At 55.6% G+C, this 27,757-nt stretch overlaps 2 protein-coding genes across 3 annotated transcripts in view; both read right to left on the reverse strand.

The window, feature by feature from the left end:
- UBAC1 (UBA domain containing 1) overlaps window positions 1-27,757 on the reverse strand; it is a 224,698-nt gene that overhangs the window by 80,306 nt on the left and 116,635 nt on the right. The gene's annotated exons all lie outside the window — the stretch shown is intronic.
- NACC2 (NACC family member 2) overlaps window positions 1-27,757 on the reverse strand; it is a 68,616-nt gene that overhangs the window by 31,909 nt on the left and 8,950 nt on the right. Inside the window, exon 2 of one of the 2 annotated variants that reach the window (XM_081803928.1) lies at window positions 6,480-6,705. The exons of the other annotated variant lie outside the window; for it this stretch is intronic. The gene's annotated coding sequence lies outside the window, so the exon portion shown is untranslated. The remainder of the gene's footprint in view (window positions 1-6,479; window positions 6,706-27,757) is intronic. 2 annotated transcript variants of the gene reach the window in all.

A 27,757-nucleotide genomic window follows, 5' to 3' on the forward strand; every position in this document is an offset into this window, starting at 1 on the left:
GATGGAAAGAGACGGGGGTGGACAAGGAGATGAGGGGACAGGGGGATAAGGGGGACAAGAGGGTATGGGGGATGAGGGGGGCGGGGCAGACGGGGTAAGAGCTACATGAGAGTGGGGAGCCCAGCAGTGGGGGGCAGGAGGGGTGATGAGAAAAGAAGCATGAGAAGATGAGAAAGGGGGTGAAGAAAAAGTGGGAGAGGAGGCCCAGGGCCCCGCAGCGCCCCGCAGCGCCCCATTCCCCGTCCACACTTCTCCCTGGGTCCCCGGAGCAATCAGGCCCAATGAGCACAGTCCTGCACCCCATCCCACTTGCCCAGGGAAGTCACCCTGTCCCCCAACCCCCGACGCGGGTCTTGTCAAGAACAACTTTGTGCGTGCAGCTGGGCCAGGCCCGGGTGGACGCACCCAGCAGCCCCGACGGACCCATCCCCACAGGCGGGCAGCCAAGTCACCACCCGTGATGGTGACGGTAGGAAGGGGGCCAGGCTGCCGCGCGGGGCCCGCCGCATCCCGCCGCCCCTGGGCCTCTCTCGGGAGGGGAGGCTATGCTGTGCACGCTGCCTGTCCTGTTCCAGGCTCACACTGCCTGTGGCCTGCCCAGCCTCGGTTTCCCCTCTTGCCACCAACTGTGGCCCTGGGAAGACCTCAGACCCCTGCAGAGAGGCAGGGGGTCGAGACTGGCAGGGTCGGAGGTCCAGTCCCCTGCAGCCCCCCCATACAGGTGGCCACCACCCTGACAACTAACCCTGGTGGCTGGAGTGGGGAGGGCCTGGGGGGGCCAGGCAGCAGCCCTCCCACCGGCAAGTGGCATCCAGAGAAAGAAAGGGCCATCTGGCACCTCCCCGTTCCCACGGTGGCTCGGCTTCCGAGAGCAGATAAAACACTGCGGAAGGAACGGAGCAGGAAGAAACCCAGGTGTAGGGAAGCGCCCGGCGGCCGGCGGCAGGGGCTCCTCCAGGGGCAGCTCTGCACCTCCTGCAGGGGGCTGAGGACTACCCTCCGGGGGGTGACAAACCCTCTGGGTGCAAGTTGACAGAACTGGTCCCCGCTCGCTGCTCTGAGGATGCAGGGGCCGGCCAGGGGACACGGGGGCCTGCCCCTCAGCCCCCCAAAGCCCCAGTGATGCAGCGAGACCAGACCTCAGCCCTCCCTCACCTCCAGCTGCATGAGGCAAGTCCAGCGGGCAGACGGGCTTTGGGCCACACGCCCCTCACAGCCAGGTCCCCACTGCCCTTAGGAAGGTCCTGGGGCCACGGTCAGCCATCGCCTGGGGGACGGCCATTCGGCTGCCCTGAGCAGCCGCTCCGAGGGGGCAGCCTTGCCAGCTCACCTTTATCCAGACCCAGAAAGACCGACCCAGGGAAGCCCCCGCCAGAAGCCCTGTCAGGCCCCCAGACTGGGGATGGTCTCCTTTTCTTGGGGCGCAGGAGAAGCCCAATGGCCTCAAGATGAGGGAGCTGAAGCCTTGGGGTGGGGGCAGGGGACACAGCTTCCACATGCCACGCAGCCACAAAGGCAGGCAGACTAGGCCACAGGCAGGGCGAAATGGGGAAACAGAGGCCAAAGCCTGGTGGAACTGTGCTGGGGAGGGAAGGGGAGAGCAGGGCCAACCTTGGCCTGGGTGTAGGACTCGGCCCCCTGGGCCCCAGTACACACAGCCTGCACTCCCTGGGACAGACCTGCCAACTTCAGGACGCTGCCTCTTTGTCACCTCCTCCGAGAAGCCTGCCAGGTGCCACTCTTGAGCTGAACAAGGGCAGGGTGGGTCTGCCCAATGTCTGCTGGGCATTTAGGCAAATGCTGGGCACGCCAGGGAGGGCCGCAAGAGTGGGGCTGTGCTGGCCAGTGACAGTGCATTGGAGAGGGGCCCCCAAATGGCCCCTTCACAGACCCACAGCACCTACTGCCAGGAGTCTCCCAGAAAGCCAGGCAGGCTCCCCTGGGCCAGACGAGGGCTCTGGTGCTGAGAGGGGGTGACCCAGGCTGGCGGGGGTGGGCAGAGGCCAGCAACGCTGCACCGGGCCCAGTTCCCAGAGGGCCCCAACTGCCTGGGGCTGGGCAGGGCAGTGGCCAGGTCCCAAACTGAGAGCAAGGGACAGCATGAGGCCCTCAGAGCCCGTCCCTTCAGAAAGCAGGCCCTGCCTGGTCGGCTGGGTGGGAATCCTGGGTCCCAGCAGGCCAACGCGCCCCCCCACCCCATGCCAGCCCCGCCCCGACTACTTTGTGTCCACGTCCTGTGGCCTCAGGCAGGTGGCACCACATCTGGGATGCTCCTCTGTCAAGGAGGGTCGGGTTTACCCTGGACGGTCACCGCAGGGTCGAGGGCAATGGCATTCGTCAGGCACTCGGCTCAAGCCTGGCACGATGCCTTGGTAAACGGCACCACGAGGACGCCTACCTGCCGTGACCTGCACGGGAGGCGGTGGTCAGGTGGGTGTCTCCCTCCGCCCCCCTCCCCCGCCCGTCTCGGCCAGCGCCTGCGCCTCAGGGTTGCAGGCCAGGCTGCATGCCCAGAGAGGGACCATTATTCCCCTGTTAGGTGATGAGGCCGTCTGGTCCCCGGGGAGAGGGGACAGCCGGGCTGCTGCCCCTGTGTCCTCAAGCCACCTGCACGGGAGGAACTGCTGCCCCACAGCCCAGCCCCTGGCAGCCCAGGGGTGGGGGGGGGGTTAGATTGCTTTCTTAGAAGCCTTGGCTGGGACGCGAACAAAGCTGGACTTCAGGAGGAAAGAATAAAATAAAGGCTTGGTTTACGTGCCCAGAGCCATGAAAATAGGACAGGCCTCGGGCCGACCCTCGCACGGTGGCCAGACAGGAGGGCCCCAGGACCTGAGCGGGCTGAGGGCAGCGGGGACACCCCCTCACCTTTCCCTGTGCGGCAGGGCCCAGCCCCACAAGAACACCTTTCCCCTTCTATGCCTCGGTTTCCCCATCTCCCAGCTTCCCGAGCAACACCCTTTGGTTCGCCCCACCCCACAGCAACAGTCGCCGGCCCAGTGGCGTCTGGAAGGTTCTGAAGAGCCAGGAGGACTATCAGAGATCTCTCCATTCATTCTGGCCATCCTCAAAGCCACTGCACCACAGAACCCTCCCCCCTCATAATGCCCTTCAGAATGGAACCCACTTTGGGAAACCCCAAAGCCAGAGTCCAGCCCCTGGAGCTGCGCCAGCCTCAGGGGGCCCCCACCCCAAACAGACTCCAAGACCTCCCCCAAAATGAGAAAACATGAGTAGTGTGTGTGGGGGGGAGAGTGTCTCTTCTCTGCAGACCCCTCCCTCAGGGAGAGCCAGGATCTAGGACCTGGGGTTACGGGTTGTCAACCAAAGCTCCTCCCAGCCCCCCAAGGGCAGCGCTGCCTGCAGGTGGATGAGGGAAGGAGCGCCATGACAAGGGGGTGGGATTACTGGCCCCAAGAGCTGCAGACATGCACCCACACAGGGCCCAAGGGCCTAGGCAGCATGCAAGTGGGGCACGGATTCTCGGGGTGCGGCCAGGCCACGGCCAGCCACACTGGGCTCTAACAGGTACCAGGAGCACGCCAAGGACTTCCCTTCGGGGCCCAGAGGACCAGAGAAGAATGGGCAGTCCAAGAGGAGGGGCCTCCTTCCCAGGACCCCACCCAGACACGGCTCCAAAGTCTGCAGGTCCCGGCCAGACGTCCTCAGAAGCCCTGCCAGGACCCCAGCCCCACCACTCCTCATTCTCCCATACCCGCCCAGCCCCCACCCCCAGATCCCAAGGAGCCTCCTTTGGCAGAGGAATGCAGCGTTTAACTTCTGCAGGGTCACCACCAGCAAGGGAAGGAGAGGCGAGGTAACTGAAATTAAATACAATTACTGTGCAGGATTTAATTTTTCCAATCTAATAAGAGGCCCGGGCCTGAGCAAACACACAGCTAGTTCACCGCGGCAGGCAGGGAGGGAGGCAGGCGCACCAGGAAAAAAGGAGCCCCTTCTGCCTCCCTGCCTCCCCTGCCCGGAGGCCGAAACCCATCCTGGGGGCTGCCCCCGCCAGCCTGGGAGAAGCCAGCCTGGCCACAGGGACACCCCCTAAAAGTCAAGGTGCTCGGGGCTCTGGGGCCCGGAGGGAGGCGAGGTACCCTGTGAGTCAGCACGCACACAGTGAGCCGTCAGGGCTGCTAAGAGAGGGTGAGGAGGGGTCGGTCGGCGGGGAGGGAGGCTCCCTTTGGACCAGGGACAGGGCAGGCTCCAGTTATGGGGAGCAGAAGCTCACTTCCATCCCCAACCCCAGTTAATGCTCTGGCTCTGCTCCCATGAGGGGGCCAGGGAGGGAGGCGGGCCCTTCAAGGGTAGAGGAGCCGGTTCTCAGCATGGGGGCCTGGGCCGCTCAGAGCGGGCCAGGTCTCCTGGGCGCCAGGCGAGGCACCAACCAGCTTGGTCCTCAGGTCTGCATTAAACTTTTAATACATCCTAAAACAAGGCCGAGCAGCCACGGCCTCGCTGCTAATGGAAGGGCCAGTCACCCCTGAAGGGCCAGGGTGAGCAGAAGCAGGGCTCCAGGGTGGGGTCTCTGCTGCCAGGAGCCCCTCCACCAAGTCCCCAACGTGCAGCCCCCACCCCTACTGTGCGCCTGCGTCCCAGCCCCTGCTCTCCGGGTGGGTGCGGACGAGGAGACCGCGGCACCCACAGCGTGCCCCTGCAGAGGCCTGGGGGCCGGGACCTGCCCCCTCCCCAGCATCCCGCGTCAGCACCCAGCCAGCGCAAGCTTCTTTGTCAAGAGAGGGAGGGGCCCCCAGAGCTCGGCGGCAGAGGAGACCCCCAGGGGAAGGGGCACACAGGCCCCTGGAAACTTCCACCCTGGCTCACCGCGCTCCAGGCACCTGGCAGCCTCCACCCCAGACCACAGCCTGGACCGGCATCAAGCCTCAGAGCCGGTTTTAACTCCACTAACACACGTTTGCCTGGAACCTTTTTTTTTCCCCAAACAGAAAAGGGCAGCAAGCCAGAATCTGCAAATTCAAACATGTGCTTATCAAGCCTTCCCCCTTGCCGCCCCCAAGGAGAGCGCCACAGACACAGGGCTGGTCCTCAGAGACCAGCACACGCCCAAGGACCCAGGGCACCGGGCAGGCCACCAATGGCCATCAGAGCCACGCTGCCGGGCCAGGGGGCTGGGTCGGGCTGGGAAGACACCCATCGGACGGAACAGGAGGTCCTGCATCTGGGTAGGCGTCCCACGGTGCAGACTCTGACAAGGGTCCGGTCCAGTGGCCGGTGTGGCCCAGCCGAGCCCACGTGCCGCCGCCCACCGAGCACGACCGCCTGCCACCGACCCTTCCCTCAAATATTCTGACTTTAGCGTGGGCGTGGGGTTGGGGACAAACAAACACGGCGTGAACGGTCACTCAGAGGAGGAGCCGGGAGCCCTGTGCACCCAGCAAGTCCTCACACATGAGCCACAGAACAGTTTCCAGAAGGCTTCCAAAGAATGTGAAGCAGTGTTTTGAACAGAGCCGACAATCTCCCTCACCCGTATTTGTAATTTAAATAACGTAAGCTTGAAGAGTGTCTCCCTCGGGCATAGTTTAATAACTTAAAAAGCCAGCTCCACGCACAAGCAGACGGGCCTCCTCCTCCCTTATCAGCTGACGTGAGGTACCCCTCCTTGCACCCCTGGCTCGGGGGGCACTCGGGGGCTGCCCAGACTGAGCTGGCCAGGCCCCATGGAGCTGGCCCCTCTCCTCAGCCCTCTCCATGGCACTCTCCCCTGCTGATGGTCCGTGGTGGGGGTAGGGGGGGTCCCGGAGCACCTGGGGGCCAGGTGGGGGGTCCCCGGCGGGCGGGCAGGAGGCGGGCGCTGCCCTGTGCCGGTCACCAACTCCTTACCCACAGCGACTCCGCCACACACCCCCGCCCGTTAATATTCATAGCCCTTCCTCATCTGCATTTCGTGCCATAAATAGTCGAGGTAAGACACAAAGCTCCGCTGCATTTCTAATTATGCTTAAAAACCTAATGTAAATCAGACCCACAAAGAAATACTAAATCAGCCGCTGGAAGGGGGGGGCAATTACGCAGAGACGGGGGCCACGACGCAGCAGACCCCACCTCGGAGCTCCAGGCAAGCAGGCTGCTGGTGATGGTGGCCCACCTGGCCTGGGGCTGGGCAGCAGGGTCCCCAGCCACTCCCTGGCCAACCTCAGCCTTGTTGGCCCTAAAGTCAGAGACAAGCATGGGGTGGGGGAGATGCCCACAGAAGCCCAGGGATGCGCCCCAGTCCCCCAGGGCCAGCCAGCCTGTCTCACCTTCTCCCTAAGGGGTTTCCAGCATGTGCCTCCTTCCCTGCCCAAGGACACTCAGCTGCCCACCTGACGCAGCCACCCGGCTCACAGAGGCCGCCCCCGTGGTCCGTGAGGGTCTACCCCATGGGTGGGGGCTGTCTCCACCACCCTGTCTCCACGTTTAACCCTCTGAACACTCTGCCTGCCCTCCCCCCCCACCCCGCCTGCTCAGCTCACACGGTAGTGCAGAACCAAATGTCCCGACCCTCTGGGATGACGCCCCACTCTGGGGATGGAATCCTGGACAGAGCACCAAGCCACTTAAGGGCCACAAGGATGGGATGGTGGGTCTTCTGAGCCCGGAGGAGGCTCCAGCCCTGCACGGGCAGGAGAGATCTGGGTGGGCTTCGGCTCTGCCGTCTGGGGCCAGTCCTCCTGTCTGCAAGGAGACACAGCACAGGACCTAGAGAACAGGAGGGTCTGGGTCAAGGAGAGAGAACAGAGGCCACGCCAGCTATTTAGGGCCCAATACAGTGCCCACCTCAAGGTGGGCATCCAAGGGGCATCTGGGACCCCAGCAGGTGGCACTGATAGATCTCAGGGCCCCCGTGGGCCAGGTTGCAGCTGGTACACCAGGGGCCCCCAGGCAAAGCTCAGCCAGTGAGCGCAGAGGTGCTCAAGCCTCCACCTGGCCCGGCAGGCACCCCCCCTCACCCAGACCCCAAATGCCCCCAGCCCTGGCTTCCTGAGCAGCACACATCCCGGCCCAGCCCTGGTCCTGGCCCCCAGCTGCAGCCAAGACCCAGCCTGGCTTCTCGTCCAGGAGCAGGGCACCTGGGCTGGCACGGCCCTGCTCCTCCTGGGTGCGGCGGCGGGACTACCTCGGGGGACCTGTGGGAGGCACGGGCCCAAGTGACACAGGGGTTGCCCCACTCTGCCTTCAGAGGAGACACAGAGAGCCTGCTGCCCGCATCTGCCTGGCATCACGCCCAGACCTATTTTTAAGCCCATTTACTAGAAATCCCACAAATTAAAGGAAATACAGATAATGCAGTAAGAATCCTGGGGGCCGAATAAAAGCTACACATAATTGTCCTCGTGCTCCAATGTGAGAATCTTAACCACAAACCCCGATCTCCCCAAGCCCTTGTGCAAGGCGGACGCATCTTGCTGTGTGTGGAGGAGGAGCGGAGGGGGCTGGGGGGTGCGGGTTCTCCGCTCCGCCCGGGATCAGAGGCACAGGCCGCGGCTTGCAGCTGGGGCCATAAAAGGTAATTACTGATATGAAAAATAAAGACCCTAAATACCCGACTTTACAGCCCAGGGAACGCCGCTTACCGCCAGGGCAGTGGGCAGGACCCCCCTCCCCTCCCATCAGGGGTCACAGCAGCCCCCAGCCCGTGTCTCTCGTGGCTCCCACGGCAAGCCGGGAGGTGGGGGCTGCAGACACCCAGACCTCACAGAAACTGCGGCACAAGGACTGGACTAGCCAGCCGGTGTGCCCGGGAACAGAGGGCTCAGTGCTCACACGGGGAAGGGCAGGACCTCCGGGACGGGCTGGCCAGCTGACACAAGGGGGTGAAAGGCCTTCTGTGCAGTCCCTGAGGATCAGCCAGGCCTGCTGGCCCCCCAGGCTGAGGGCCTGGCTCAGCCTGGCCCACCCCTTCCCACAGGCCCAACACACTTCAAGGGTGGAAGTTGACACAGAGGACAAAACAGCAACGGAACACGCCTGGGTGACCATCGAAGACGCAGTTGGGTGGGCATGGCCTCACCACCCTCCGGACTCCAGGGCCCCAGCCCTCCCCGGCTCATTCCCCCCTGCCAGGTAGCAGCTATCCGGGTATCCAGCTATGGGTATCGGGCTTACCACGACCTCCCTCCTGCATACCAGAGCCCTCCCAGACCCAAATGCCACCTGAGAGCCTGTGGGTGGGGGGGTCTGCACAGGTGGAAGGGGAGCCGAGGTGGAGACAGGTGTGTGTGTAACACACCCACACATCCTGGCCTCAGAGCACACGATTCATCCTGGGTTGTCACAGAGTCGGGACAAGGCTCACTGGTACCACCACATTCTAGGCTGAAGGAGACTCTCCCCTGCTCGGGGGCTGGGGAGAGGGAACGAACGGCACAGGCCCTTCCCAGGCCTGGTCCCTAATTGCCCTGGAATCCCAGGGAGGTCAGGGAGGCCACAGCCACCAGCTCACGGCCTGACCAGGGTAGAGTGGGGTGAGGTCAGGGCTCCTGCTAGTGCAGCAACACTGGACTGGGGCACGCGCTGCCTCCCACAGTCAGACCCACGCTGGGCACCTGCTCCACGGAGATGCTTCGCCTGGCCCCGCAGAACACGAGGCTTCCCAAGCCCGGCCTTCTCCCTGGGGGGCCCTGGCCACTGAGGGGTCAGCTGGGAATTCAGCCCACAGGAGAAGCTGGAGGTCCAGGGAAGGCCGGCGCTCGCTCCGAGATAGCAGAGAAAGGAGCCAAGAGAGGCAGGACAGGGAACGGTGGACGGTGGGGACATGCTGCCCTCTGCCAGGAAAGGGTGGGGCGGGAGGCCCATGTGGCAGCTGGAGCCAGCGGGTCGCCCCCAGCAAGACACCCAAGACCACCAGCTCAGAAAACAGGCAGGCAGGCTGGGGAGGGGAGCAAGCTCAGGAGATAAACATCGATTCCAGATGGCTGGTACACTGTTCCGAGAATTCTCAAACACCTGGCAGTAAAGTAAACGTCCCCTCACCATCACAGGGAAGCAGGGCCCCCAAGATCGCTCCAAGATGACCACTGGCTGGGAGGACGCCCTCCGACCCGCTGTCCACGTAGGCTCTATCACGTTACCCATCAACACGTTCGTTTTTGTCCAGGAAAGACACAAAGCTCTCTCTCCATAGGAGAAGACAGCCCCAAGGATGAGGGGTTTTGCTCTGCAGGACAATAGCCTCGAGGGGCCAGGAGACCACCTGTTCCCCCAGTGCCCGCCCTCCCAGCCAGCCTTCTGCCTGCCGGCCTGTCTGCCCATCAAAATCCTGGGTCACTTGTTGTTGGAGCCATGTGCCTTCTCCAGGGCAAGGACCAGGGAGGAGCAGTCACCAGGACCACCCTGTCCAGAGCACCCCCCGAGCTGTGAGCCAGTGAGCCGGTGGGGGTGGTGATGCCTGAGGTCTGGCTTTCCGGTCTGACCACGAGGAGACTCTCCAGGGCAGACGAGGGGTCTCATCCGTGCTGTCCGTCATGTCTGTTCATCCATCAAGATCATAGCTCATGTCCACGGCAGAGAGAAACCTCTCTCTCTCATCAGACAAGGAAAGGTGAGCTGCTCTCTGTGTTTACTTCTGACCCATGGTTAACACTGCAGGTTCTCTGTGTCTAGACCCAAGATGAGCCCTCTCCCACATTAGGTTGGAATTTTTCCTAACTCTGAAGGGTGTTCATAACTTACAGTCTCTTAAGGAGCTGTGTCCTCACACACTAACAGATAGTAAATGATTTTGTAAATCTAAAACCTTTAGAATTCCCAGAATATAAAGAAAGCGAACCTCTAATATTGTAAATGAGCTAGCATTTAAGGGGGAGGGGACCCTTTTCAGAGAAACAACCAGCTCAAAAAGTACTGCCATATAAAACTCTAAATTTCCACAATCCTGAACAAATCAGACTGCTCTGATAACTTGGCGGGGGGGTGCGGGGAGACTTAAAAATCTAGCACCCATTTTAGCATTTCATTATCAAGATCTGGATGTGTTTTCTCATGAGTAAAGTAGTTAATCTGAATTTCCCAAACTCCTTATACTGTTTGACCAACCAGAGAACTTCTACATTGTGCTCAAGACTATGAAGAAATATAAAATTTATTGTCGACTCTATTAAATGATTCAAACTGGAATCAAAATTATGTTAGACTCCCACTTCCGGGAATATGGAACACTGGGAGGCTGGAGTGAGGCTTTAAACTCTGTCAGATAATTCTAACATCTGTCATCCAAAAACACAGAACACACAAACAACACATAAAAACACTCAGTGAACTAGGAATCGGGGAGACTTCCTCAACCTGAAAAAGTGCATATGTGAAAATCCACAACTAACATTATACTCAACAGCAGAAGACTGGCTGCTTCTACTATGTGAGGAAGAAGGCAAGGAGGTCAACACTGTAGGGGAGGCTCTAGTGGAGGCCACTGGGCCGGAAAGTGAAATAAAAATAGTTAGAAAGAAAAAAGTAAAACTATCTCTATTTGTAGAAGACATGATCTTGTAACACAGAAAATTCTAAGGAATCAACCAAAAAACTATTAGAGCTAATAAATGAATTCAGCAAGGTTACAAGATATAAGATCAATATACAAAACTCAAGTGCATTTCTATATGCTACAAACAATCTGAAAATGAAATTTAGTAAATAGTTCCATTTATAATGACATCAAAAAGCATAAAATAGTTGGGAATAAATTTAACAGAAGTAGTGTAAACATTTACACTTCAAAAGCTGCAAAATTTTGTTGAAAGAAACTAAAGATCTAAATAGATGGAAAGATACCCATGTTCATGGATTGGAAGATCTAACATTATTAAAGCGGCAGTGCTCCCCAAAATGATCCACAGATTCAGTGTGATCCTAATCAAAATCCCGGCTGATATCATCACAGAAATTAATAAGCTAATCTTAAAATTCATATGGAAGTAAAAGGAACCCAGAACAGCCAAAACATTATTGAAAAGGAACAAAGTTGGAGCACTCACAACTTCCAATTTCAAGACTTACTATGAAGCTACAGTAATCAAAACAGTGTGGTGCTGACATGAGGATACATACAAAGATCAGTGGAATAAAAGGGAGAGTCTAGGATCAAACAACAAGGGGGCCAACACCATTCAACAGGAAAAGAATAATCTTTTCAAAATATGGTGCTTGGACAATAGGACATTCACATGTAAAAGAATGAAGTTGGACCCTAACCTCTCACCATATACAAGAATTAACTTAGAACAAATCAAAGAGTTGAATATAAGAGCTAAAACTATATGACGCTTAAAAGGAAAACATAGGGGTAAATCTCTATAACCCTGGACTAGGCAACGGATTCTTAGATATGACCCCAAAAGCACAAACTACAAAAGAAAACCAGATAAATTTGACTTCATTAGGTTTAAAAACTTTTGTGCGGGGTGCCTGGGTGGCTCAGTCGGTTAAGCGACTGCCTTGGGCTCAGGTCATGATCTCAGGGTCCTGGGATCAAGCCCTGCATCGGGCTCCGTGCTCGGCGGGAAGCCTGCTTCTCCCTCTCCCACTTCCCCTGCTTGTGTTCCCTCTCTTGCCGTCTCTCTCTCTCTGTCAAATAAATAAATAAATAAAATCTTTTTTAAAAAAATTAAAAAATAAAAACTTTTGTGCATCAAAAGGCACCATCAAGAAGGTGAAAAGACAAAGAATGGGAGGGTATATCTGGAATCATATTTCTGATGAGAAATTTGTATCTAGAATATATAAAGGACTCCGACAACTCAACAATAAAAAGACAAATAACCCAATTTAAAAATGGGCAAAGCACTGGTAACATTTCTCCAAAGAAGATACACAAATGTCCAATAATACGTATGTGAAAAGACGCTCAACATCATGAGCCATTAGGGAAATGCAAATCAAAACCGTAATGAGATAGCACTTCACACTCACTTGAATGGCTATCATCAAAAAGATAGATTAACCGTGTTGGTGAAGACGTGATGGGAATGTACATGGGTGCAGCCATTTTTGGAGAACAATCTGGAAGTTCCTCAAAAGGTTAAACATGGAGTTGCCGTGGGCCATACACAACTCCACTCCTAGGTAAAACCAAGAGAAATTAAAACAAATGTCCATGCTGGTGTATGAATAGCAGCATTATTCACAATAGCCAAAAAGTGGAAACAACCCAAATGTCCATCAATGGATGAATGGATAAATGAGATGTGGCACAGCCGTACAATGGAATATTATTCGTCCATAAAGAGGAGCAAAGTACTGACCCGTGCTATGACATGGATGAACCCTGAAAACATCGTGGTAAGTTAAAAAAAAAAAGCCAGCCACAAAAGACCATATATTATATGATCCCATTTATATGAAATCTCTAGAACAGGCAATTTATGGACATAAAACAGATCCGTGGTTGCCTAGAGCCAGAAGTGGCAAAGGATCAGGGAGGAAAAGAGGAAATAGGAGTGACAGCTAAAGGGTGTAGGGTTTCTTTCTGGGCTGAAGAAAATGTTCTAAAATTGATTGTGGGGACACCTGGGTGGCTCAGTCGGTGAAGCATCTGCCTTCAGCTCAGGTCATGATCTCAGAGTCCTGGGATCGAGGCCCGTGTCAGGCTCCCTGCTCAGCGGGGAGCCAGCTTCTCCCTCTACCTGCCACTCCCCTTGTTTGTGCTCTCTCTCTGACAAATAAATAAAATCTTTAAAAAAATAATAAAACTGATTGTGATGATGGTTACATAATTCTGTGATGATGGTTACACACACTGGATTGTGTACCTTATGGGTAACTGTATGGTATGTGACTTATATCTTAATAAAGCTTTTTTTCAAAAAGAAAAAAATTACAGATACATCAAAATGAAATTTTAATGTCAAGGGAAGGGGGAGGCACAGAGAAACAGACAAAAGGACAAAACAAACAGGATCAAAAAATAAAATGGCAGACTTAAGCCCTGGCATATCAATAATTCTATCAAATGTAAATCGCCTAAATATACCAATTAAAAGACAGAGATTGGCAGAATAGATGAAAAAAACAGGATCCAATTATATGCTGTCTACAAGAAACTCACTTTCAAACATAATGATACAGGCAATTTGAAAAGAAAAAGACAGGAAAAGATAAATCATGCAAACACAATCAAAAGAAAACAGGGGTCACTCTATCAAATAAAGTAGATTTCAGAGCAAAGAAAATTATCAGAGACAAAGAACGACATTTCACAAGGGTCAAAGGTTTAATCCACCCCAAAGGCACAGCAATCCTCAATGTGTATAGACCAGGCAACAGAACAGCTAAATATATGAAGCACAAATGGATAGGACTAAAAAAAGAAAAACAAATACACGATTATACCTGGGGACTTCAACAACCCTCTCTCAACAATTGACAGAACTAGACAGCAGATCAGCAAAGATATAGAGAACCAAAGTCAACTAACAGGATCATCCAACAACAGCACAACACACATTCTTTTCAAGTGTCCGTGAAACATACACCAAGACAAGCAATATCTTGGGCCAAAAAAACGAATCACAAGAAATTTAAAAGAACTGAAATCATACAGAGTGTGTTCTTCCACAATAAAATCAAATTAGAAATCAATAACAGAAACGTTAACAAGGAAATCTACAAACATCTGGGAATAAGCAACACACCTCAGAGTCACCCACGTGTCAGAGGAAGTCTCGAGGAGATCAAGTGAAGGAAAAGGAAAATACAGCATATGAAAATTTGTGGGACACCACTTCAGAGCTGAAAGGAAAATGTATAGCACTAAGTACTTCTATTAGAAAAAAGGGGAAATTTTAAATCAATAATCTAAGCTCTCATCTCAAGAACCTAGAAAAATAAGCAAGATAAACTCAGAGGAAATAATGAGGAGAGCAGAAATCAATGAAATTGAAAATAGAGGAAAAAAAATCAAGTGAATCAAAGAGTTGGTTCTTTTAAAAGATCAATGAAGGGCGCCTGGGTGGCTCAGTTGGTTAAGCAACTGCCTTCAGCTCAGGTCATAATCCTGGAGTCCTGGGATCGAGTCCCGCATCAGGCTCCCTGCTCAGCGAGGAGCCTGCTTCTCCCTCTGACCCTCCCCCCTCTCATGTACTCTCTCTCATTCTCGCTCTCTCAAATAAATAAATAAATCTTTAAAAAAAATGAAATAAAATAAATAAAAGATCAATGAAATTGACAAATCTTTAACATGAGTAACAAAGAAAAAGAGAGAGAAGACAGATTAATTACCAGTATCAGGAATGAAACAGGGGATATCACTACAGACCCCGCAGATATAAAAAGAGTAATATCGACAACTTCACGCACATAAACCCAACAACATAAATTAAATAACCAATTCCTAAGGGAATAAAAACCTACCAAAATTCACCTGATATGGAACACAGCATTTGAACAGCCTTCTAACTATTAAGGAAACTGAATTTGTAATTTCAAAAATTCTCAAAAAAGAAATCTCTAAGCCCAGATGGTTTCCCTGGGGAATTCTACCAAACGTAGAAAGACAAATTAACACCACTTGTACACAGTCTTTTCCAGAAAACAGAAAAGGAAAGAACACTTCCCAATTCATTTATGAAACTAGTATTGCCCTGATATCAAAACCAGACAAAGATGGCACAAAAAGAGAAAACTGCAAACCAATGTTCCTCGTGATAGATACAAAATCCTTAACAAAATATGAACAAATAGAATTCAGCAATATATATAAAAAAAAAAAAAAACATATACCATGACCAAGTGGGATTTATTCCAGGGATGCAAGGCTAATTCAATATTTTAAAATCAATCAATGTAACCCACTATCATCAGACTAACGAAGAAACATCACATGAACATATCATCCAATGCAGAAGTATTTGACAATATTCAACATCCACCCATGATAAAAACTCTCAGAGAACTTCCTCAACTTGATAAAAGAGCATCTACAAAAATCCAACAGCTGATGCTTTCTCCTTAAGATGGGGAACACGGCAAGGACATCCACCCTCACTACTCTTATTCAACACAGTGCAGTGAGGCAAGAAAATGCACGTAGATTGGAGAGGAAGAAATAAAGCTGTCCCTATTTGCTGATGGCAGGATTGTCTACACAGAAAATCCCAGAGAATTCACCAAAAAAACTCTTAGAACTAGTAAGTGATTTTATCAAGGTTACAAGATAGAAGATAAACAACTGTATTTCTATATGCTATTAATTACCAAAATTAAAAATACAATACTACCTATGATGATTCAAAAAAATCTACATATAATGGGTGCCTGGCTGGCTCAGTTGGTAGAGCGTATGACACTTGATCTCGGGGTTGTAACCAGTCCCATGTTGGGGGCAGAATTTTTTTAAAAACTACATGTAAATAAAAACAAAAGATATACAGGACTTGTATGCTGAAAACCTCAAAATGCTGATGAAAGACATCTACATCTAAGTAAACGGAGAGACATACCATATTCATGGATGGAGAGATTCTCCCCAAAGAATTCTCCCCAAATTGATATACAGGTTTAATGTAATCCTATGAAAACTCCAGCACACTTTTTTGTAGCTATAGACAAGATTAATCTAAAATGTACGTGAAAAGGCAAAGGAACTAAAATAACAATTTTTTTTTAAAGATTTTATTTATTTATAGGAGAGAGAGAGAGCATGAGCGGGGGGAGGCGTGGGGGCAGAGGGAGAAGCAGACTCCCGCTGAGCAGGGAACTGACACTGGGCTCCATCCCAGGACCCTGATATCATGACTTGAGCTGAAGTCACACGCTTAACCAACTGAGCCCCCCAGCTGTCCCCAAAATAGCTAAGACAATTTCTAAGAAGAATTCAGTGGGAGGAACCAGTCTGCCTGATTGCAAGGCTTACCAGACAGCTACAGAAACTAAGACAGTGTGGGATAGAGACAGATCAACGAACAGAATAGAGAACCCTGAAGAAGACCCACAAATGAGTCCAACTAACTCTTCACAAAGATGCAAAAGCAATTCAGTGAAGGACAACCAGCCTTCTCAGCAAATGGTGCTGGGGCAAGTGCACATCCAGAGGCAAACCAAATGAACCTCAACCTCAGGCCGTGTACAAAATTAATCCAAAATGGACTGAGTTCTGCATGTGACTTAAAACTAGAAAAAGGGACAGGAGAGTAACTTCAGAATCTAGGGCTAGACACCACGTTCTCCCCTAAGCAAAAATTCGTGAACTTGACTTTGTCAAGATTCTAAACTTCTGCTTGGCCAAAGACCTGTTAGGAAGACGAAAAGACACGGCTCATACGGGACCAAGGGCTAGTATACAGGCTAGACAAAGAAGCCCCACATTGCAACAGGAAAACACAATCTGATTAGAACATCGGCCAAAGACACGGAAACATTTCGGAGGACACACAGATGGCAAACAAGCACGTGGAAGGTTCACTGCCATGAGCCAACAGGAAATGCAAATTAACACCACAACCAGATACACTACATACTCATCAGAATGGCTACAACCAAACGAGCATTGCCACCAAATGCTGGTGAGGATGGCTGACAGAAGAGACCAGGGTGGGGTGCCTGGGTGGCTCAGTTGGTTAAGCGACTGCCTTCGGCTCAGGTCATGATCCTGGAGTCCCGGGATCGAGTCCCACGTCGGGCTCCCTGCTCAGCAGGGAGTCTGCCTCTCTCTCTGACCCTCCCCCCTCTCATGTGCTCTCTCTTTCTCATTCTCTCTCTCAAATAAATAAATAAAATCTTTAAAAAAAAAAAAAGAAGAGACCAGGGTGGTGGCTGCCAGAGGCTAACGGGACTGGGGTGGCAGGGACCCTGGGCATCCCCTGGAGACGGTGCACTGGATCTCTCCGTGCTCCCTTTCCCAATAACAGCTGTATTGAGATCCGATCCATATACCATAAAATTCACCTCTTCCTTTTTATGATCAAACAGCGTTCCACCATAGGGATATACAACTTTTTTTGTTTTTCCACTCATTCTGTACTATTCACAACTGCATGTGAATCTAGGAGTATCTCAAAATACAAAGTTAAAAAAAAAAGAAGCAACTGTGTTGGTCTTTGGTGTGTCAACATAAAACAGGATTCCAAATCCTTGCTCCCTTTAACACCCTATACTAATATTAAATTAATTAATAATGTTCAGCTAGCTACATAACTCCTAAGCCTAGAATCGAACTCATGATCAGGAAGCAGATACCTCAGCTTACCTGTACTCACTGCGGGTCAGATGGACACCTTCCTGGCCACTCTGACAAGGTCTGAAAGGCACAGGTGTGTGTCTGCAAGCAGGTGCATGCTCGCGCGTTGGAGGGGCTCCCGGAGGGCATGTTCTGGCTTTGCACCCCATGCTGGGACGCAGTGCACGACGGGCAGGTCCACTGGTCACCCACGGCCCCCTTTGTCAGAGAGAAGTTAGTCACCGAGTTTAAACGCTTTAAGCACACGGGACACGATCAGGGGCCACGGCGGCCAAGAAGTGTGTCTACAGATCCAAGTATACCAAAGGGTGAGTTCTGTTATCGAGGGGAAAAGAGGCATTTTGTCTTACAGTCAAATGTCTGGTTGTTCCAGAATGTGAAAGGGAGAGAGGACAAAACACTTCAAACAGATAAATGGGAAACTGTAGGAAGTCTGTAGGAAGTGATCTTTATTTCCCTCACTTAATAATACCTGCCAATAACTCTACAAAGAAGGTACAAAATATTAAAATTCTGGCAAAGTTTGCTCCGTTTTGGTGGGTTATTACAGAAGAGAACTTTTCAAAGGTGCTGGGAGTCCTTTACTGCCCAGCATCCCTCACCTGGGCGCCTGGACTCGGGGCCGTGCTGACGATGGGGCCCCTCTGCCGGCAGGATGGAGTGCTGGACCATGTCTCACCTACGGCCCCGACAGCTGCGCCCCGATCTCCTGAGCAGCTCCGGGTGCTCTGCACGGACTGTGTCCAGATCTTGACTGTTTTTTTTTAATTTAAAGTTCTTCTCTTCCAAAGCAATGCAGTTTCCTTACAAAGGCACTACTGATTTCTACGAACATTTAGAATTACTCGATCTGTGGGCACCCAGGCGAAAGCCAGGCGCTGTCCCGCTCCCTGGAGTGTTGATCTCCTCTGAGGACACTGGTTTCGCCTTCTCCAAATTGGGCCCTGGAGTGTACAAAGCTGGACCTTCCATGGGACCCTCCAGACCCTCCAGATGCTCCTCTGTAGTTCCCTCGAGCACCTGTCTGCGGCGTGTGGCTCGGGGCTCGCTGGCTCTCCTGCTGCGCCCGGCCTTCCCCACCACCTTCCAAGCTGCCCCAGAGGAGGCGGCAGCTGCTGAGCCAGCTCCCTCCCGGGTCAAGCGTGGACTGTCAGCGCCATTTGAAGGAACATAATCCTCCTGTGTTGCCTTCCAGGAGCTCCAGACTGGTCTCTCCTCACTGTCGATTTATGGTCTCCGTCTGGGGGGAGCCATCACACCCTCACGCCACGGTTAGTTATGTGCAGGGGTTCAGGTCCGCCGGGCTGGCGCTGCAGGGTCCCCGGGAAAGGAACTGACTGCGTGCTTGTCAGCAGGTGGCTTCTGCTCCCCGGAAGCCACCGGCCAGGAGTGGACGACTCACGAGGAGGCGTGCCTCCAGGAAGGGGACCCGGTGTCCAGCCGCCTCTCCGTCCACGGGGACGTGGGCTGCAGACCAAGGCCCACACTGACCACGGGGAGGGCGGCGCGGAACCCTGAGTGCTGGTCCTGGAATTCTGGGGCGGAGACTGGCCTCGAGCCCTTCTGTACGCGGCGTGGGAACATTCCAAGGGGAACACTGTGCACTGTGCGGGCGCCTTCTCCCCAGGCTCGCGATTCAGAAGACAATACCTTTCCGGAGCCTCGCTCCCTTCCCCAGAGCTGCGTGCGAAGCTCCCGCAGAGCCTGTCCCTCTTAGCACCCGGATGGAGCTGGCTGACTGCGCGGCCCAGGCGGGTCTCCGGGACACGGACAGGCTCCTGGGCTCTGCGGGGGACACCGAAGAGAGCACAAGTGTCCCCCGCCGTCACTGAGGCTGCTGGGGGCCTTGGGGCTGCTGGCCGTACCCACAGGGCACCTCTGCCACCACGCGCAATCCATCAGCCAGAACGGAGCGAAACGCGCCTTTTAAAACTGTATCTGGAGATCACTTATGAACACAAAAGGATACTGCTAAGAACAATTACCCGAAGCTTGGAAAGACGGCAAAGGGTAACTGCGCCCTTCCGGTGTGACAGGAGGAAGGGTCCGGCAGGCCCACCGAGGACTGTCTCATTCAGAGGATTCGTTCAGATCCTTCTGCTTGATTTGCTATTTGATACTCATCACACCCCAGACCGCGTCGTGTCAGCTCTTAGATTGGTGCCCACAAGAGACGCAAACGATGATTTCTGTCCAGCAGCAGAGAGAACCCCGAAGGCTCTGGCTTTCTTGTCCTTGGGGACATTGAGCAATTTCGTAACTAACTGAACAACCGGACTCCAGCATTCTTTCTTCAGTGACTATAAATACTCAGTTCCTCAATTGCTCTTTGAACCAGCTTTCCCGTCCACACCACGGAACATAATTCAGCCTTAAAAAGGAAGGAAATCCTGCCTGACACCTGCTATAATGCGGATGAACGTGGAGGACATGGTGCCGAGTGAGATCAGCCCGGCGCAGAGGGACCAATCCCAAAGGATCCACTCCCAGGAGGCCCCAGAGGAGCTGGACCCACAGACACTGGCAGTGGGGGAGGGGAGGGGTTCGTGTTCAACGGGGACAGATGCTCAGCGTGGGAAGATGACCGGCCACGTTCTAGAGACAGGCGGAGGGGACGGCTGCCCAACAGTGTGAACGCGCGGACGCCCCTGAGCTGTGGACTTAAAAATGCTTAAAATGATAAATGTTATGTCATGTCTACTTTACCACTAAAATTTTTTAACTAATAATTCATCAAACCTCCACGTGAAACGTGCAAGAGTCAAATGTCAGGAACAGAAGAGAAACACGACCTTCGGCAAAAAGGTCCTGAGCAGGACACAAACAGCACCAGCCGTAAAGGAAATGGTTGGTAAACCGCATTTCATTGAAATCGAGACTTGAAAAGATCGGCACCGAGACAGGACAGACGAGGAGGAGGAAGAGACCTTTTGCAGGACCTGTAAAGCCAAGGACTTGCGATCGGAACATCTCAAGAACTCCACAAGCCCATCAGCAGGGAGGGGGGAAAGCCGAGACCAGACACGGCGGGGAGAACATCCAAAGGCACCAAATGGAGGGCAGGGAGGATTAGTCACCAGGGAGACGGAGCAGGGCCTGGGGAGGGGGGCACCCACCTGCATCCTCCTCCCCCCCGGGCCTCCAGTACCCCCAAGCAGGATCGACCCCAGAGCCTACAACAGATTAGAGGCTGAAGACATGGGGAGTCCCCAAAGGACCCCCAGGACAGCAGGTGCCCACAGGGACGCAGTGAAGGCCGGGCACAGGGTGAAGGGAGCCGCAGCCCACTCCCTCACCTGAGGCTCAACAGCAGCAAACCCATCCAGGTGCTAGGAGCTCGGCTGGCTGGCAGGCGGGCCCGGGGGGAGGGTCTGGGTGGCACTTTGACCCTGACTTTCCCCTGGCCCCGCTCACCCAGCTGTCTGTCAGCTGCATAAAAATGGATCCAGCTCTGCACTCAGCGTCTGCGCCCATTTCCGTAGGTCGTAGGCCAGGTGCGCCTAACAGAACAAGCGAGCGACAGTCTGAGCAGTGAAGGGTAGAGGTAGCTACTGCTGTTAACTCCGTGACCCAAACGTGTGCCTTTCGCAGGAGAAAACCGGGTAAACAATGTCACTGTATCAACAGCTGATGTTCGATGACGAACATTTCTGCAACATATCTCAACAATCCACGCACGAGTTTTTAAAAATAGTGTTCTTGGGGCGGGGTGGTCAAAGGCTGCGTCCCCACTGCCCCACCATGCACTGCAGCAGTGGGGGGCTCCCCAGGACGGCCACCCCCTCAGCCAAACTCAAGACCTCAGAACTCCATCTCCACGGGGAGAGCCGACATTCGGCCGGGGGGCTAAATAATCCCAGTCTCGTTGCCGTGGCCTAAACGTCCAGGTCCTGCGTGGCCTTTTTATTTAAGCTCCAGAGAGATGCCCTGTCCCCCTTTTACAGATAGGGAAACCGAGGCTCTGAGCAGGGAAGAAACTGGCTCACTGGCCCAGGAACCGGACCTGAATCTCGAGAGCGGGCATCAGGCCTCCCGGTCCAGACAGGAGTCCGGGACTAAGTGCTCCTGGGCCACAAGCCACTGAGACCACGTGGACCGGAGGGACCCACCCCAGTGCCAGAGAGCAACCGGGACAAGGGTCCAGGCTCGGGGGGCCGAGGCCGGTGGGGGGGGCCAGGGCGCAGCCAGTCTCCGCCTCTCGGGTGGCAGGGTGCCCAGTGGAGGGGGGAGGCTGGGGGCCAGCACAGGACGCTCATCTGCCCCCGAAGCTGGGAGAGCTGGCGCCACCGTCACTGTGCCCGCCGCTGCCACACCTCCCCGATCCCCTAGTGGTTCCCCTGGGAGCACTGAAGGTAAATATGTTAATTTGACTTCAATCATGGCTTTTTAAAACAAAGCGCATACTCTATCAGTCTAGGGCACAGAACCTGAAAGCCACCCACTCGAATGTCTGGGCATTCCATCCTGGGCGAGGAGACCGACCACGAGGAGCCAAGGGGAGCCAAGGGGAGGGCCAAGGGCCATAAGGAGCCTGCTGGGGACACGAGGGGCGGCCAGCCCGGCTCCCCCATGGGATCAGCCACCGGCGCTGCTGTCTGGCTTCTCGCAGGGGACGCCTCGCACAGTGGAGCAGAGCCTGCAGACCCCGGGCTGCCCAGGACACCCTCGGGAGGGCCCGGCTGCCCAGCTCTTCGGTCCGTGACCCGTCAAGGTACAGCCGGGATGAGGGACCCCCGGCCTGCCCCTCCCACCTCGGTTGGCACCACAGCAAGAATGGGAGTAGACAGCCAGTGGCCACTGGGACTGAGGCGGAGGCCAGGGCCACTCACGGGTAGAGTCCCACTTGCGGCTGTGGGGCCCTTCCTCCCTCTGTCGCCCCGTGGGGCTCCGTCCAAGGAAAACTGCGTGGCCGGCCTGCCCCGAGTGTCGGCCCGCTGCACTGGGGTCTTAAGTTGTCATAACTCCACGGCAAGCATATATACCACCCCCACCCAGGCTGTAGAGGATTTAGCCAACAAAGGAGACTTTGTGGGGCTCTTGCTTATCTTATTCTACGGGGGCAGAGGGTAGATCAGGTGGGGGGTCTTCTCTCCAGACCCATGGGGGGGTACTCCCGATTTTCCAGGCACAGGGGCTCGGGGAGAGGACAACCAGCTAGACCCCCGAGCTGGGCCGCCTGTAGGATCCAGCAAAGCACCCCGCCCCCTGCAACAGGCAGGCACCATGGCCTCCCGGACGGGGCATTTCGGAGCGACAGGGCAGAGGTCAGCGACAGGTAAACAGACCCCTTTTCTAGCACTGCACTAGCGTTAAGCCGACTTCATACATTCAAGAACAAGTCAGGGCGCCTGGGTGGCTCAGCCGTTAAGCGACTGCGTTCAGCTCAGGTCATGATCCCAGGGTCCTGGGATCGAGCCCCGCATCAGGCTCCCTGCTCCGCGGGAAACCTGCTTCTCCCTCTCCCTCTCCCCCTGCTTGTGTTCCCTCTCTCGCTGTGTCTCTCTCTGTCAAATAAATAAAGAAATCTTTAAAAAAAAAAAAAAAAAAAGAACAAGTCAGTAAGCACACCGCTGTGTTGTTAACCACCATAAGGACAGCGTTTCTGGGCCCCGCACGGGCCCCACTGGTCTCCCCTCCATCACGAGCAGCCCTGAGCCCGGCCCCAGCGGCCTGAGCAGGAGCCAGTGTGCGTGAGGACGGCCTCTAGGAGGCAGGGGATGGCTACCCCATGGGTGGTGGCTGCTCGGACAAATGGAAGGGGCTGACCGAGAACACCACAGCCCAAGGTCAAGGATCTCAAACAGTCTCGGGGAAAAGACACGACGTGGTCATGCATGTTCAGCTATTCCAGGACCGACAAGGGACCAGCGAAGAGTTTCCAAGGGCGGACACCAAACCAGACGCCCAGCTTGGGAACCTCCAGGCCCCCAAGCCACTGGAAACACAGAGGGAAACAGGCAGCCAGGAGCCACAGGCCAGCCAGCTCCCCGGCAGGGGCTCTGAGCGGAGGCAGGACAGGGGTCAGCGCTGAAGTAGCCGGCGACCCGCCGACCTCACGCCGGGGCCACCCCCTTTCCAGCTGGCGGGTGCCTCTCTCCCTGCACTGTCCCTGCTCGGTGGCGGTCCAGATGACAGGGGGAGCATCTTGAGGCCTTGCAGCTCAGACGTGCAGGGCGCCCGCCTCCACCGCGGGCTCTAACGAATTCCCTCGTGGGGTTTCTTGGAAATCAGCGACTATAATGTAATCACAGCTGCTGGGGCTCCAAGCAAGCCCGCTCAGTGGCTCTGTTCGGTTATAATTATTACGAAAGCGCAGTTAAGAAACAGTGAGGATGAACTGAAACCTTCAGGAATACGCAAGAGCTGGTGGAGGGGCGGCCCCACCTTGTGGCCGTGCCCTCACCCGCCACTGCGCCACCCCACCCAGACCAGGACAACCCGCCCCTTCCTGCGGGTCCCTGGTGGGGCCATCCTGACCCAAGGTGGTGGGCCCGGGCCCACCCGGACCGAGCTCCATCTACCTGGATGCACCCGGCCCACAGGACCAGGCAGATCCAGGGCGGGGGCAGGGCTGGGCGGGCAGCCAGCAACCACCCCTGCCCACAGGCTCCTGCTGTCTCTGCCCCAGCCCCCACGGAGCAACACCCCGGGGCCCCAAGAAAACCATCAGTGGGGGCGGTTATCACTATACCCTGCTCAGTTCTTCCACCCAACCCCCCCTACCCCTCGGGCCTTGTTTCCCTTTCATAAAATGAGGGGAGTATCAGACACTCTCCAGAGACCCTGGGCCAGCAGCTCTGGGCCAACTCCTCAGCAAAGTAAAACTGTGACTGCCCAGCCCCTCTGCGGGCGGGGGCAGGGGACGAGGGATCTCCTAAAAGGGCCACACGGGTCCGAGACAGGGGGAGCAGCCTGCGGTGCCATCCCAAGCCTCCGCCTGTAGCCTTGAGCTGGTGGCCGGACCTCTCGGACACCAGTTCACCTGCCTCCTCCTGATGCCTCGCTGGGGACAGCGGCCTGACCCCTGGGCAAGGCTGACCCATGTGCACTGAGCCCTGGGGTGCCCTTGCCCGTAAAGCACAGAGCACAGCACCCACAGCCACAGAGAGACACCCATCTGCTCCAGGTAGCACCTCCCTGAGGACACCACGACCCCTGGGGCCGCCTGTGGGAAGATCTGGGCCTCCTGGACCCCCAGGGACAGGCCCACCGTGCCTGATGCCCCTCGGCAGCCAGCGGGCCACCGCAGAGCCCCAGGCCCCCGCCCCGGGTGACCACCTTCACGCCCTCGGGTGGGGCTGGCTGGGGGCCCCAGCGGTCCTGCTGGCCATCCCCGGGCCCTACGTGTTCGCTTCCCTCCTTCTCCGCAAAGAAAAACATATTTTCCAAGAGCGGCTGACTTTATTTTGCTCACTTTACCCTCACGTATGGCCCACTTTACGACTAGGACTTCGCGCTGCCTCAATCCCATCACATCTCGGAGCAGGAGGAATGATCCTGTGTCCTGCGGCTGCAGCAACCTCTCCTCTACCTGAGCTGAGCAGACACGGGAGACGGAGCGGAGCCCGGGCGGGAGGTCAGAGGCGCGACCCCAGACCGGGGGACGGAGGGACATGCCCCTGCTCAGGGGGCCGGCTCTGCTCTTCCTTCTGAGACTAGGGGTGGGAGAGGGAGAAGGCGGCGGCGGTGGAGACGGGGAGCAGGGCCCCCGCTCCCGCGCGGGCGGCTCACAATGTGATCTTACAGGAACCACGGTCTCTGCAGACGCGTCAGCCCAGTCGAGAAGAGGCCTCACCGGACTGCGGGGGAGCCGTATGCCCGACCGCTGGCGTCCTGAGGAGCCGCGGACACACGGAGGAGTGTGGCCACCGAGGCAGGATGGGAGGGGTGTGGCGTGAGCCAAGGAATACCCACAGCTGCTAGAGGCTGGGAGGGCCTGGGAGGGAGCACGGCCCCGTGACACCCTGACCTCCAGACCCCGGCGAGCACAAAGTTCAGCTGTTTTAGGCCTCTCAGCTGGTGGGCCTCCAGGAAATGCACACAACCCGCCCCACGGACACCAACCTTGACCCTGCCTCTGAGGGAATGGGGACCCACTGGTTCCAGACGGGTCTGCCCAGATGTGGATGATGTCCCTCAGGAGCGAGGCTGGGTCAGGGGAGGTAGAGGAGACAGGTACGCGGGGCTGAGGAAGCCGCTCCCCTGCTCCCGCACCCACTGCCCCCCACCTGTGGAAACACACATCAGACCGAGCGTCCCTCAATGACGTGATGCACCACGTCCGGCAGGTGGCCCGGTCCACACTGCGGGGCCCCCACGAGACGCGCTGCCGGGTACCACGCATTAGCCTCAGACTCAGACCAGGAGGCATTCTGCAGAACTGGCCCGGATTCCAGAGTCAAGGTCACCAGGGCCAAGAAAGACCACGGAAGGTTCCAGACTGAGGTAGCCTAAGAGACACAGTAAGGCTCAGACACGTAAGAGCACGCCCATGCTCACGGCGGCGTTATTCACAAAGCCCAAAGGTGGAAATGATCCAAGCGTCCATCGACAGAGCCATGGGCAGGCAAACGTGGTCCGTCCACAGCGCGGAGCTGGCTCAGTCTTAGAAGGCAGGAATCCCTGACCCGGTGCCCCGTGAGAACAGCCGGATGGACGCAGAAGGACAAATGCGGCAGGGTCCGCTCCCGTGATGCCCTGGGGCAGTGGGAGCCACAGACACAGGGAGGGAGCTGCTGTCTTGCGGGAACCAGTTTCCTCTTCGCCCGAGGACAAGTCCTGGAGACGGATGGTGGCCGATCACTTAGCAGCCCTGAACCGCAAAACTTCAAAAGGGTCGAGATCGCAGACGTGATGTTATGTGTTGTTTACCACAATAAAGGGAGCGGGGAGAAAGAAACTCAAGAGGCAGAGAGCGGGAGGGGGGGCTGCGGACTGGGGGAGGGGCGGGACGGAAGGGGGAAAGGGGGTAGAGGGCAGGGGGCACAGATTGGGGCAGGGGCTCGGGGAGGGGAGGGGGCAGGGGAGAGGAGGAGGTGAAAGGGGGAGAGAGCTGGGGGGCAGGGGCTGGGGGAAGCGGGGTCGTGTATAACAGGACAGAGTCCAGTCTGGAAGATGACCACGTTCTGGGGACGGACGGAGGGGATGGACGGAGGGACAGCTGCACAACACTGTGAGTGCGCTTGACGTCCCCGGACTGTGCCCTTAAAACTGGTTAAGATGGTAATTTTATACATAAGCAACTAGAATTTGTTTGAATTACAACTTTAAAGGCAGCCGTGGCAAGTGCCTGGAACGTGGACCCACAGCGACGCTCCAGCTGTAAAGGGCGACCCCGGGCTAGTGGGCTGTCTCAGAGACCACCAGCTGTTATGCGCACAGGACGCAGTGACTACTCAGGGCAACTTATTCTCAAATCGTTCCAGGAAAAGTTTTCCTTTCCATTTTCCTGAGTTATTAAGAATCTGACAAGAGACCCAGAGCAAAACCACAGGGCAGCCCCCCACGACCTGGGGGCCCTCACTCTGCAGTCCAGCCTGGCCCAGGTCGGTCTGCGTGGCTTGGAGAGGTGTGGGGAGAGACCGGGGACCCTGCTCCTCCACCAAGAAGGGCCCCAAGGCCTGCACCTCATCTCTCCAGAGCCAGATGCCTGCTTCTGGTGGTCCTGGGTCCAGGAGTGGGGGGCCCCTCGAGGTCTGGCCTGGTGAGGACCCTTAGGGCAGCACCACCTTCTGCTCCCACACCCCGCTGCCTGGACGCTGCAGCCCACCTCCAGCCCGTTCTGGGAACCCACCTCCTCTGCTGGGTTACTTCCCTCACTTCATGAGCTCACTTTTCTTCTGGGGGGGGACAGAGGAGGGGCCACAGGGCCCCCGTGGCCCCAGTCTGTGCTACAGGTTGGGACTCGGTACACAGGCAGACCCAGCCTTGAGGACTCCTCTGTGGCCGACGCGCCTTTCCTGGCCCCTTCACGTGACAGGGACTGGCCAACTAAACTAGGTTACGACAATTAACACAAATTCTGCCTCCTGTCCCAAAACTTACATAACCATAGACACTGTGTCTCAGGAAACTCTTCCTCCGCCCATGGCCCCGTTTCCTGCCCTCGACCCCGGCTCTGGTCCTGAAAACAAAGCTCCTTCTAGACTTCCCAACTGGTACTGGCCCTTCGGCCCCGTCATCCGGTACTTGTCTGAGCAGTGATCACTGTCCATGCGTCTGGCTGCCCACCCTCCTGGGCAAGCGCAGGGCGGAGCCAAATGACCTGTCTCAGCAAGCCCCCCCCACGACTTCCCAAACAGCACCTCCTCCCCGCCAGGCACAGAAGGATTTCTGTGACCCCCCACCGGCCCCACACACACACTGGGTTGATAACATCTCCCAAATTCATGTCCACCCAGGTCCTCAGAACGGGACCTTACTCGAAGACAGGGTCTTTGTGGATGTGACCAGTTAAGGATGGAGATGAGACCGTCATGGATGTAGGGTGGGCCCGGCCCCCGTGACCGGTGCCCTCGTAAGAAGAGGGACATCTGAACACACGCAGAGGGAGGACAGCCGTGTGACAATCGAGGAGGCAGA

Source organism: Leptonychotes weddellii, chromosome 14, assembly GCF_054177405.1.
Source record: "Leptonychotes weddellii isolate Sample4059 chromosome 14, ASM5417740v2, whole genome shotgun sequence".
In the NCBI taxonomy this organism is placed as follows: domain Eukaryota; kingdom Metazoa; phylum Chordata; class Mammalia; order Carnivora; family Phocidae; genus Leptonychotes; species Leptonychotes weddellii.